Source organism: Phascolarctos cinereus, unplaced genomic scaffold (genome assembly GCF_003287225.1).
Source record: "Phascolarctos cinereus isolate Bilbo 61053 unplaced genomic scaffold, phaCin_HiC Scaffold_1;HRSCAF=81, whole genome shotgun sequence".
NCBI classification, from domain to species: Eukaryota; Metazoa; Chordata; class Mammalia; order Diprotodontia; family Phascolarctidae; genus Phascolarctos; species Phascolarctos cinereus.
Window position 1 is genome coordinate 96,588,510 of NW_027555514.1, and position 9,262 is coordinate 96,597,771.

General features: G+C 37.2%; 1 pseudogene; it reads left to right on the forward strand.

Annotated features, from left to right (window-relative positions):
- The first annotated feature begins 7,337 nt into the window (after window positions 1–7,337).
- On the forward strand, window positions 7,338–7,817 carry LOC110216115 (small ribosomal subunit protein eS10 pseudogene; annotated as a pseudogene).
- Window positions 7,818–9,262: the final 1,445 nt, after the last annotated feature.

A 9,262-nucleotide genomic window follows, 5' to 3' on the forward strand; every position in this document is an offset into this window, starting at 1 on the left:
AAATGTTATTAATTAAGGAAAATGCAACACTGAGAGGAGTGACAATACTCAATATATTTACATATAACTAGGAAGAAAATCAACTCACACTAGGAAAAAACTTTCAAATAGTTTCCTATTTTCTCAGAAATAAGTAGCTAAACATTCTTATATATTATATTCCAAAGTTATTGGGCCTAAGATATTGTATTAGTGCAACTATCATGCTTCATGATTGGAAAGTAGAAACAGAATAAAAATATTAAACTTATATTTTTCCATGTTACTTTTTGTCTTCTGATGACCTCTCCTGGTTGAGTTGTTCATTATCCTTTATTCAAGTAGTTAGCAATATTTTATTCTACATCCAGTGTACTAACTCTCAAAGGCACATTCTGCATAGTGTAACAGTAGTACACAATTTTAAACATAATTTTGGAGATGTAAATGTGCAGGTCGAGAAAGTGTGAAGTATTAGCTATATATTCAGGAAATTATTTTACTTTTCATACTGACTTCTGAAAAAATGTCTTTTTGGAGATGATATCTTTAATTCAACTGAAAAAAAGTTGCTTTTATCAAGCCATTATATATGAACTATGGCAAATAAAAGTAAAAGAAATAGAGATACCATGCAGGCACATAGGCTTTCCTTTTAAGTCCAAAAATAAGCAATACTTTCAATATGTGAATAGATTAACAAATTGAATGTCAGATTTGGACTAAATGTAAAATATAAAGTATGAGTTTTCTCATAATAATATTCTCATCTTATAGTTATGTGAACTCATATAATGAATAAGTTAGATGTCAAAGGGACTAAAACGTTAGTTCTCATTCCATTTTTGACTTAGGAAGGAGTTTCCTATTTACTCATAACCACTGATAGATATAGAAAGCTATATCCAAAAGCCTGAGAAAACTTAGTAAGTTTGGCCCAACATAGAAAATAGATTTGAAATATTCCAAATCATAACTAGCTAATGTTTGGAAAAATCCCACAATGTACAATTACAACTAACATTATTATCTGGATGAATGCCGGAATATGAAATAATTTGAACATTTTACCTTGTAAATTGCATTAGTTTAGTGCTCTAATTTTATTTCAACAGAGAAATAGACTTTGAAAATCACACATGTTCACACTTTCTGTAAAATTCTACCAAAACTGTTATAAAGTAGAAATAGGCCATATTCACTTTTAAGTTCTATTTTTAACAAAAACTTTGCAAAACTTTTTCTCAACTTAGGCAATTAAATTGATAACTTGGTGATTACCTTAAAATATTGTATATTATCCCTGTAACAAAACCAAATAGAAAAAACACAACTATAGTTTTCACAAAAGGCTATATAATCTGTGTCAATCAAAAAAGAAAATGGATTAATTCAAAACATGACATTATTATAGATTCTTTTAATGCAGTGTGGTTTCTCATACAGTCCTATATTTCTCAGGATATTCATTGTCAATCAAGAAAAATTAAAATTGGTAATCAGCATGTAGACATACATAAACTTTACAAATATTATTGTAATGCATCATCACTGAACATTACAAACATTACAGTAATAAACACAGAGGAGGTATATTAACACATTTGTATGGTAAATAGAGGAAATCAGATCAACTTTTTTTTCCAAATTAAAAAAAACCTTTTTAAGATTCCAGATTTCTAATTATTAATAATTCTGATTCTATATTTTAGACACATAAATTTCCCTAAGGTCCCTTTAAATCTAGAAACTTGACCCAGACAATAAAATGACTGGTGCACTGAACTCTTCCTGAAACAAAAGGAGAGCCAATGCCACTTCTTTTTCGGTGCAGTATGCTCTAGCAAAGCAATGCAGAACTTGAGTTGCTGTGTTCCATTTTATTCCAATGTAATGAAAAAGATGAGCAGTCTATGTTGGCTGGCTAACCTAGAGGCATACATACAGCAGTGGCATCTACCTGAAAGCCTTTCTAAGAAACTCGTGCAACATAACATTATAGAGAAAGAAAGAAAGAAAGAAAGAAAGAAAGAAAGAAAGAAAGAAAGAAAGAAAGAAAGAAAGAAAGAAAGAAAGAAAGAAAGAAAGAAAGAAAGAAAGAAAAAAAGAAAAACTATATCCCTGCCCTGAGTTGCAAGCCTGTGATGCATTGGCTACAAGCTGTGCAAATAAGTTACAGCAATTCAAGCTAGTGTCTTTATTTTCACTATCTTCAGTCTTAACAAGGAAATCCCTAAGGGGCATGAAGTTTTATTTAGAAGAAAACTGAAGTAGAAGATGTCCTGGGTAATCTAAACTGCACTCTACAAACTTGTGTTCTGACCATATCAAAGTAAATCCTTAGTAAAAATGTAAATGCCTAAATACCAACTCGCTTTGGATTTCACTTTTCTTTACATGGGCTATCAAAGCCAATTTCAATAAGCCATTGATGTATAAAAAAGCAAGGAAGTGGAGGGAGAACTTCCAAGCATCTGTCTTCCAAACTACCGCCACTAGAACCAAGCAGGTGCAGTGAATTATCTCTCTAATGCCAGGACCAACTTTCCAGCAACATCACCACAGTCAAAACCACTTCCCCCTCCAAAGCTGGAGCGCTGGGTTTTGGAGTTTCTCTGCTGCAGTGACTGCAAGTGCGTGACAGCAAAGACACATACACAAATCAAGGAAAAAGAACGGCAGACGCACTCTGGAGTTGGTACACAGGGTGGAATAACATCAATGCGACACAGAAACCCTTCAGGTTAAAAAACCACCAGGAAAGAAGCAACGGAGCTACTTACGGGAAGTAGAAGAAGCTGTCCAGGCTCTGCAGCTGATGCTGCTCAAAATCCAAAGGAAAACAGCTGCCCCGCAGCCCGTTCGCGAGACCATAACCATCCTTCCCTCCTTCTACTACCAGTGCTCACTGCAGAATAGCCGTGACAAAGGTCCCTCCACTTCTCTGTCTGTCTGTTTTGTTCTTGTAGGAAGGTGCGTTGCTCCCAGATAAAGGAAGAATCCAAGCCCCCTTCCTCTTCGTTTCCCCGCTTCTTCTCCAGTCTCTAGTCTCTCGGGCTCGGAGCAGTAGAGTGAGTCCTCTCTCCCTCAGTGATGGGTATTTGCCTCTTTCGCAACAAGCCGGTGTAATGTCATGAGGAAGGAATTTGTCAAAAGAAGGAGGAGGGTGGGGGGAACCCAACAAGCACCCTCGTCCTTCCTCCGAAAACCACAGAAGGAAGTGTGGAGAAGAAAAAGAGGATGCAAAAGAAGAAGAAAAAAAAAGAGGGGAGAGAGGGATAGTGGTGCCGCTGCCTGTGCTGCTTCTACCACTGCAGGAGAGCGTTTCTCTCTCCACTGAGCAGCGCAACCAATAAAGGTTTCAAATAACCCCTCAGCTCAGATATATATATATATATATATGTATGCATATATATGTGATGTATGTAGTGTTCTAGCCACGTACACACAGCTAAACACACATGCTCTCTCCCTCAGGCAGACAGACAGTACCGCTTCAGCTCTCCCCTTCCCCAGGATTCCTCATTCTCCCCCAGCAGTGGGAGCAGCAGCAGCAGCAGCAGCTAGAGGAGGAGGAAACACTGCCGCCGTCAGCAGCAGCAGTAGCAGCAGCAAGCATAGGCTCCTGCAAACCCAAGCTAGGGGAAGGGGGGTGGGTGGGAAAACCCCTCCCTTCTCTCTCCTTCTCCTATCTCCTCCCAGGCTCCTCCTCCTCTTCCTCCCCCTTACTGTACCCCTCCGGTTGTCAGGACCCTTCTCTCCTCCCTTTGCCTCGCTTTGAAGCAAAACATCAGAAGAGAATGAAGCCGAAGGGCCTGAGTCTTAGGCTTTGGGCAGAGGGAAGGATAAGGAAGCTGGCCCTCTCCAGCAAGCCTTGGAAAGCCGAGCTGTCCGTGGTGCTGAAGTTGGGAGAATCCCTTGGTAATCTTTTTTTTTGTTGCACGCCCCCGATGCCGAATGCCCTCACCCAGCTTAGAAAAAGAAGACCCACCCCACCCCCACCCCTACCCCAGATGACTTCTGTTTTTCTTCTCTCCTCCCCTTCGAATAGAGATGGTACAGGCTCCCAGAGCTCCAACCTCTTGGGAACCACGATCAGGCGTCCGACAGGCAGGCAGGTCTTCCGAGTGGTCCTAACACAGAGCTGAACATCCCAACTGGAGGAGCTAGGACTGCAGAAGCCGCTAATGCAGATGTTTTCAATATGTAATTAATTCATACTCATACACACACGCAAACATATCAACCACACACCAATGCCCACAAAACTGCACTGAGGTAAATGTTCCCACAAATAGACATAAACACAAACCTGACATAAATAAATACATTAACACTCACACACGTTTACTCCACAGAAAGATATCTAGATGGAAGACCTGACTTACAGCACTCTCTATGGAATTTAGGAAGACCTAGATGTTACCACACACAATTAACTAAATTCAGTCCTAAATCAAATATTTCCACTACTCCCCAAAACCACACCTGGCAGCCCAGTAGCACACTCTCTATGGAAATTTTCTCTCATGCAATTTAGTATTCATACAGAATTTTTCATACATATTTCTTCATACAAAATTCATCTACTGGCTTTACTGACCCAGCAAAGAGTTTGTGCTCCTTTACATATCGAAAGATGCTTGGGAGGCCTGAGTAGGAGGAGCTATACTTTTAATGTTTTACAACTGGTTAGCTTTCACTTTTAAAGAGAATTTATTTTTTTTTGTTTTTAATGAAGATTCTGTTAAGTCTTGAAACATGCTTTTAGTATGCAGCTGTATGATTTGCCTGTGCTTATGTTTAAGGTTAATGACATCTTAAGTTTAATGTATAATTAGTAAAATATTAGTAAGTCTAATGTTCCAGTTTTATTTAATCATTTAGAAAAAAAAATGATTTGAAGGAATGTTTTATCCCAGTGAGAACTTCAGGTTTGGGTACAATATTGGAAATGACTAAGAAATAGATAATTAGCAAAACTGCATCTTCATGGCATATGATTTTACTGCTCAAAATTAATGCATTAAACATATTGCAAAAGATTCAAAATCCTTTAAAATAATATTTTCTGATTTGCAATTCTGAAGTATAATAGAACATATAGTTAATGAAAAAGTAGAAAGTATATTGGGGGGATAGGGATGCCACTATTCATTTATGGGAGTGAAAAGGAATCTGACACAAGCAAAAAAAAATGGAAAGTACAACTTTGCAGATCAATTATTGCAATGTCTCTGCAGCTTGACAAGTTCTTAGAGGGAAAAGACCAAAAAGAATTAGTTTAAAACTATTTTTGTTGAAAGAAAAACAAAGACAAAAAGGTGCTAAAGAAAAGATCATTCCTTTCCCTAACAATCTGGGTGATGGGTACCTCAAACAATATAGATGCCATTAAGGTTCTTGCAAGAGAAAACAGCAAAAGTTATGAAAACTTCTCTCTTCAGACAATTGTTTTGCAATACTAAATTATACTCTAGGGTATATTCATTCTTTAAAAATAATAAGTGGCCGCTCACTCTGACTTTTTCCTGATATGAATATATAAAAACAGGATTAAGTTAATCAAGAATTTACCTTGTGTCAGAAAAATCCTCTATTGTGTGATTTTGTCTAACTCTTTCAAAATTCAGGGGCTGCTATCACCTGTTTTGACCCCACTTGGTCAGGCTGGAAATTAATAATGTCACACACCTGTAACAAAGCAACCTTTGCTTCATGATTGTATGAAATGGACACTGTTATCAAGACAAACCTAATAAATGTAAAGAATTAGCATATTGCATACTACAAGTAGGGCTATTCTCTAGAACACAACCCACCTCCTACCCACATCTCATTTTTCAAATAGTTATAATAATTAAATAGTACCATATTACTTCGGTTCCAGCATAATAATCAAGGGCAGTCAGGCACTAAGGTCAACTTATTTTGAACTGCTTTCTAGGTCATCAGCAACTGGTGAAATTGAACATGCTGTTCTACCTCCAAAGTTGAAGTGACATTAAGTACAGAGAAACATAGCAATAGCTATGCAGGAAAAAAACAATGTCTACATTGTTGGATTGGTAAGGGTTTCCAATTCCTCTCTATCTAGCATAAGGTAAATGCTAGGTATAAGGTCTTCCCATTTTTTTATCTTTAAACAGAATAAGATTGGTGGTTACCCAAAAGCAGTCTCCTAATAGAAAAAAAAGAATCTCACAGGACCAGAGAGCAAGTTTTTGTCACCTGATAAATAATAGCCTTGGTGTGCACAGTTATTTCCTTTAAGGTGCTTTATACATAGATAAGAAAAAAAAATCTGAGTGCTTTCAGTAGGCCCCACTGTCAAGTGAACTAACAGTTAAGAGAAGTAAATAAGGCTTCCTGTGTATGAGGATGGTTATGTACGTCTAGAAAAAAAATTATCATAGCAAAGCAAGTAAAAAAATATATGTGGGATATCTATGTATCTGATGTAATAACTACTTATGTTACACTTTTTAAGTAACACAAAATTCACCTTTTAACACAGTTAATTCAGTTATGCATATGTCTAATAAGCAGAGATAATAAAGAGAATTGTTCTATATACCTAACATTTTGTCTAAAGAGAAAATCAGCTAGTCTCACCTCCACATTCTCATCTTTCAAACAGGATAAGTGGCCCATATTTGAAAATGATATTATAGCTCTCTGTTGGAGACATTCAGACACCTGTGTTTAGCAAGATAGTTTTAAAGGGAGTGGGAGGGACCAATGTATTAGGCATGGTATCATGTCATCTGCTGGTAGAATGATAGGAGGTAGGGCAAGGAGAGAAGAGGGGTGAGATATTTGCATTCAATAAAAGGTAGGATTCAAACTTAGTCTTCCAACTCCAGAACACTTTCACTGTGCCATGGCACATAAGTTAGTTAAAGCAATGCTTAATCGCACTTATATCCAACATTTTCCCTGTCATACCTACAAAAGCACAATTAATAGAAAAAAAATTATAATACTATTTGAGATCTAAACTTGGAAAGTAGCTCCAAGTTCAATTACTTCAACTCACTCATTTTACAAATGATGAAACTGAGGCCCAGAAAGGTTTAATGACTTGCCCAAGGTCACATTTTTCCAGGATTTCATTTTTGGCATTTTGCATATTGCCTAATCAAGGTAATTTGTGAAGCTATGCTTTTGTACAGAAGAAATATTATGATGGTTGTGGTAGTGATAATGATAATAGATAACATGGCTTAGTGCAGGGATTCTGGCGAAATCTATTGTTCCCTTTTCAGACCAATGTCTTTAAATGCATAAAATAAAATGCATATTTAAAAAGGAAGCTAAGGGCTCCGTCTAGAGCAGCACCTGTCACAGCTGCCAAGATGTTGATGCCCAAGAAGAACAGAATTGCCCTCTATGAACTCCTTTTAAGGTGGGAATATTGGTAGTCAAGAAGGATGTCCACATGCCAAAACATCCTGAGTTGGCAGACAAGAATGTGCCCAATCTCCATGTCATGAAGACCATGAAGTCTCTAAAGTCACGTGGCTAATGTTAAGGAGCAGTTCACATGGAGGCATTTCTACTGGTACCTCACCAATGAGGGCATTCAGTACCTCCGGGATTACCTTCACCTGCCATGCTCCGCAGAACATGTTCTGAGACAGGAAGGCCAATGATCAAAAGTCTGGAGGGTGAGGTACCTTCCAGGCTTACTTGGGGTGAAGCTGACAAAGACACATGCAAACAAAATGCTGCTCCCCCTTGGTGCTGACAAGAAGGCCAAGGCTGGGGCTGGGTCAGCAACAGAATTCCGATTTAGAGGTGGATTTGGTGGTGGGCATGGTTAGCCTCCTCAATAAAAGCTTGAGATATGTTTCCTATTGAATAAAATTTGGGGAAAAAAGGAAGCTATGTTAAACTGCAGTTATTAAAATATTTTAAGAAGGCAACATCATAGACCTTGGGTTAAGAACCCTTGGATTAGTCAATAGATGGTTAGCCATAGACTCTGGATTCAGGTTTGCCTCTGACACAAAATTGCTGGACAACCATGGACAAATAAGCGAACTTCTCTGTCACTTCAAGCAACTAATCTAAATGATAAAATTGTTGGCAATCTGCATCAGAAGCGATTTTCACAGAGGTAGTTCTCTGCTGATAAAATCACATATCTGGGCCTAAAATATTAATGATAGTGATAATTGACATTTACACATCATTTTATACTTCACAAACATTTCCTCATATGAACCTCATAACAATACTCTGAGATAGGTATGATAATTATTATTATCTTAATTTCAGAGTTGAAAAAGCAGGCTCAGGAAGTTGATGTGACTCAGATGGGTCAAGCTTTTGCAACCAGTCAGTGCGTAATATAATTTATTCTCTGAGTATTTAATCAGTGATAATGTTATGGAAGTTCTAGGTTTGTAATAAAGTCATAAAGAAGCCTTCAAAATGTCCCATGCCCTAAGACTGAAAGATTTTATAATGTCCCATTTACATGAATTTTAAAATAATCTACTTGTGATTATTGGATAGTGAAAGGACTTTCTGACTCAGTCAAGTGATCTGGACCCAAATACCAGTTTTTCCACTTACTTGCTGTACAGGATTAGGCATGTCACTTAATCTTTCTGATTCTTTTTTTTTTATCTGAAAATTGAGGAAACTGGATCAAATGATTCTATCTAAGGTCTTTTTACACTCCAAAATTTGAAGCAATGTAAATATTTTTCTGATATGTTGAAAATCATCTTTGGCATTACAAAGTTTAGGAAATAAACAACAATGAACAACATATTTTAAAGATAAACCCAAACTGAACTTGCTCAAGACTTGAAAAAAATCACCATCATTTATATGGAATTTAAGTTTTACAAAGTATTTTACATAGACTATCATTTGAGGCTCACAACAACTTCATCAAATAGATGTTACAGATATTATCACCCTCAATTTACATAAAAGAAAACTGATTCTTATAGAGGCAAAATGACTTGCCCATAGTTACTCAAGGAAGTAAGTTAAGAGGGAGGATTTGAAGCAAGTCTTTCTGACTTCAGACTTTTCACTTTTCCAACTCTTCAGGTAGCCTCAGATTGGGTCAGGTAGAATTCTAAGGCTGTGTATCCAAAAGGTGAATGTGAAGAGGTAAATGTGTATGCTTTCTTAGGAGTAGTATTGCCTTCCAAAAAGGGAGCTTCCCTTGACTCTGCTCAAGTAAGAAGCCAAGGGATTAGTATTTTTACACTACATGTGAATGTAAGCATTAGAATAGGGACATTGGTTAGCCCTGTGT